The sequence below is a fragment of the Aquarana catesbeiana genome, linkage group LG01 (assembly GCF_042186555.1).
Source record: "Aquarana catesbeiana isolate 2022-GZ linkage group LG01, ASM4218655v1, whole genome shotgun sequence".
Taxonomy (NCBI): domain Eukaryota; kingdom Metazoa; phylum Chordata; class Amphibia; order Anura; family Ranidae; genus Aquarana; species Aquarana catesbeiana.
Genome location: NC_133324.1, coordinates 238,790,187 through 238,794,874, shown reverse-complemented (window position 1 = coordinate 238,794,874; position 4,688 = coordinate 238,790,187).

Genomic DNA, 4,688 nt, shown 5'->3' with positions numbered 1-4,688 from the left:
CCCAGCGTAAGTATTAAACTTTTCAGTCCCAGGGAGTGTAAGAAGACACGGGGCCACATGATGTGACTGGAAGAGAAGCGGTTTAACCTCAAGCTGCGTAGGGGATTTTTCACTGTCAGGGCAGTAAAGTTGTGGAACACGCTTCCACAATCGGTGGTGTCAGCAGAAAGTATGGATAGTTTTAAAAGACTCTTGGACGTGCATCTTAGCGAACACAGTATACAGGGATATGGGAAATGATTTTCTACACTCGCACACACAAACACACAGAACTGGAAGGACGGTTGTCTTTATTCAACCTTACCAACTATGTAACTATGTAAGGTAGGTGGGAAACTGACATTTTGTGAAATTACTTCTTCAGCTTCTCGTCCAAATGCTGGCTTCAGTGGACTCATTAACTGGGTAACTGAGATAGTGCACACTAGTATCTAGCTAGATACACCTAGTGCTGCACATCACCCATATCCTATGAGCACAAAAATATGGCTATTGCTAGAAAGCCTTTCCATATTCTTGATCAAGCTGATTGGGCCTTATACAATGATTAGCCCAACTCTGAGAGGTTATACACTCTTGCTGCCTTGTACCCTATGAAAGTGGAATTTAAAATTAAATTGACTGTTCCACTGTGGACCTGGCAATTCTTGCACTGAATAATGAATCTACTGTTTCTTTTGAGGACATTCCCTCCTTCAGGATTCAGTTGATAGGAGTCTGAAGACATTTTTGTAGTCCTCCTTTGTTTTGGCAGGTCAAGTCCTGTAATGGGCTATTGCCATTTGCTATTCTGTTTAGATGCAATGGATAGCGTGATTCTTCAAACCTTCAGAATGTCCTTACTTTTTGTACATATGTGCAGAATTTTATGGCTTAAGCTTGGTCGGGAAAGGTGCCTTATGCTCATGGCCTGTGAAGGTGAACTTCCATTTGAGAAAGTCCCTTGAGGAATTAATTAAGGCAGTTACTGACGTAAGAGGGCTCCTACCACACTATCCGCAATCACACTTCCCTATTGAATGGGCCCTCCTCTACCTTTATGAGTACGATCTGTTCACCCCATCAAGGTGTCATCTACTGCAGGTCCTTCTTTTCATGGCAGAACCTCCGCCTTTACGCTCACTGGACTGGCTAAGAATCCTTCCTCACATTGAAGGTCGCCTCCATTCAGCACAACATTTTGTCTATGCTGACGCCATGTTCATAAGCATGCTCCCATTGGCACTCTTAAGTTATCTCTCCATGGGAATTCTCTCAATTTATGCTGGTAGTCTATTTTGGGACAGCCAGTGCCCAGTCTTCTCCACTAAAGGTTACTGCAACTATGCTCATCACTACCTGGGGAGGTTAGCTCCATTACCCTCACTTTTTAAGTCCCTTTTTTTTACGCAGATCCCCCTCGCTTACAATCCTTGGATTCTGCCCAGAACTTTGATATGTCCTCCCTCCCCATATCAGACTCAAAGATTACCCAGTAGCCTGTTTTATGAGTTGAGAAGTCATCATTCTGCTCTCCCCTCCTCAAAGACCTGGCCTTTGGTACTGGTCAACTTCATTCACCAGCTTAGTACTGGTAAAGTTCGCACTGCCCTGGTTCTTGGTACTTCCATTATGCATTTGTTCCCCTCCATATATGGTCTGTACGGTCTTCACTTGCCTGCCTGTCTCACCAGACTTTTGGCCAGAGATCTCCCACCATCTGCAAGTCCCTGATATTCAACAGTTATGTGCATTCCAGTCTCTTGGTTGGATGTGCTTCCTCCCTGTGGGCATGGAGATCGCTTCCCTCATACTCTGCAATCTATCAGGTGGGGTAGTTCTTACCAAGGGTGATGATAGGAACCCCATCCTTGAAACTGTTCCCATTCTTCAACTTTTTTCATTTGGTATCACCAAACACCTAGCCCTTGATACCCTGCAGTCTTTCTTAGGCCTTATATATCCTCTAACACCTTGGCTTTCACGCTCCCTGTGCACCCTCTTTTGTAAGAAGTTGCTCTGCTCCACTGTAACTTCCTTTGCCCTCCTGGGGTCTTCCTCATATGCTTTTGCCCACACAGGGCCCCTCTTTGTGATCAAAGGGGTTACTCCCTTAAAAGGGCTGTGTAGGAAAGGAACCTCCTTTCTGTTGCCCCTGGCAGTTATAGTTCTGCCTTGACCCCCTAGATAGATGTCGGAGTTATTGAGATTTTTACAGCATCTAGCATCGGTCTTTCTCACAAATCATAGAGCCACCACCTATTTTTCTGTTCGTGTTTTCAAAACCATTTTTTGACAGGTGGTTGTTTGAGCCTTTGCTTATCTGTGCTTCAGCTACAAGGTGTTTCTGCTTTCAACTGGCTGTCCGAGTCAGTTGACCCTTTCTGTGGACATGTTGCGCTTGTTCTGACTGTTGTTGCCCACCACTCCATTAATTGCACACAATTGCAAATATAAGCAACAGTGCCTATGTCAAGGTTCCTCTGTATACTGCGGTCCTAACTATAATTTTCAGAGTCTCCCAAGTTGGAGCACATATAGCAGTGGATAGATTAATGTGCAGGTTTGCCTGGAGGAAGCCCACTACACCTTAAAGGCACATGGACACATGGGATTGCTTATTAGAAGCATTTAAATTTGTGCCCCTTATAGAAATGTACATACAGATGCAGAGTTTTTCTGGTTAAGATATTGAACAGCAGACTCTGTATCCATGGAGCGCCTAACTTTCTTGGTTTGCAGGGGACACCGTCTCTTTGGTGCTTCCCTGCCATCATCATGGATACCATTGGAGGCCAAAAATACTCCTGCCTCAATGTAAGAAACCCAAAAAAAATGTTCGTGGAGTCCAATTATTCTCTTCCATCTGCTTCTCAGGTAAGTTCAACCAGGCCCAGTAGGCATAAGTTTCTGTCAGTTCTCAAAGCAGAGCGCAAGAAACCTGCTAACCCCTCTAATGCATGTGAACATGCCCCTATCTCAGAGTCACAGACCGTTGCTAATCCTTGAAGGTCTTTAGGTATTCTGCCCTGCTGAGATTCAGTTGCAGAGTGCCCCTTTAGGCCTCCAGGTTAATCCCTTGCCTCTGGCATTTCTTTAGCTGGTTACTCTGTACTCCCCTTCCCCTTAGCCCTTGGGTGATTTTCAATCTAGAGCCCTTTACTCCTGTTTAAGCTAATACTGTGGAGTTGTGTCCTATCCTAGCCACCACCGTCTCTCTCCGAGAACCTGGTTTTGTTTCTTTTTGTGTTATCCTTCTCCTTCTCCAGTGGGTCTCCCTGACCCACAAGGTCATCTGAGTCCAGCCTAGAATGTTTGCTGTAACATTGATATGACTCTACATTGTTGTTCCCATGCCTTTTCCTGGCATCTCCACTGCAGGACACTCAGTCCCGTGAAGTAAATAGTTACTGGGAGCCCCAGCAGACCAAAGAACTTAACACCTGTAAGATCCAGGTGGACCTAGCTTTGGCAGGGTTCAGAGCTTGAAACTGTCTCATCTGTAAGCGATTTATAACAAAATTATTCCTCAGTAGAAGCCGTAGTAATTTTAAAGTCAAATTTTTATTTAGTTTTAGTCATAGACCTTTGACTAAAATGCCATTTTAGTTTTAGTCGTATTTATTCATCCAAGCCTGATAAGTTTCTTTTCCTCAGATGATGTTCTTTGATGGATATGGGTGGAACCGGGTACAATCCTAGTCCTGTGAGTTCTGAGGTAAGGGATAGGCAAGCTTGTTTTCTCAGCAGGAACCCTCAATGAGCTTGCCACAGAGGCATCTCTTGTGTAATGGTAGCGTGTGTTTGACTTCATCCTCAGCTCCATCTGGATTGAGCTGAGATCTTACCTGTTATGGTTAGGTTCTAACTTTCATTTACTGACTACCCTTTGGGCTGAATGCCAGTATATGACTTAAGAAGTTCCTTAATAGACTCCAAATAGAGTTTTTTACATTGAACATAAAAATCCTATTATTCTTTCACTGAGTAAATGTCACCATGAATCATTGATATATATGAGCTAGTCAGCTCATTGAAAACACTGCAGTCTCGTGTGAAATTTAAATTGCGGCACCTTGGCTACTAGTTTCAAGGGCTGTGGCCAGATAGGCTCACTGTTGCTTGTGTGGTGGTCGTGCCCCAAGGTTCATCGTTTTTGGATGAGGGTTCACTCATTTATTTTTTCAGTCACAATGGTCAACATCACTAAAGATGCGAGTATTGACCTACTAAATAAGTCTGTTATAAATGTTCCGCGACATACTCAGACCTTAATTTACTTTGTTTCTAGCAGCCAAAATTGCTATAGCAACAGCGTGGAAAAGCCCTGTCATAGACCTTGTGATAGTAAGACGGAAACTCACATGGATTGTGTTGAATGAAAAAAATTGTGCGTGTCCTATGAGATAAACAATCCATTTTCGACAAAATATGGCTCCCTTGGCTTGCTTACTTGCAGGTCCCGGATGAATGAATCTAATCGTATGAATAAGTTTATACAGGATCCCCGGAAAGATCCATTTCCTTTCTTTCTTCTTCTTTTCCTCTTCTTATCTCTTTCATTTTTTCTTGACTCCTGCCAGCCTTGGCATCACTTCTATTAGCTTTTTCTTTTCCTGTCTTTTCCTTTCTTCTTTAAGTTATCGATGTTTACATTTGGGGGCTCAGAGTCCCTTTCTGTGGGACCGTTACAATGTTTGGTAACTAGT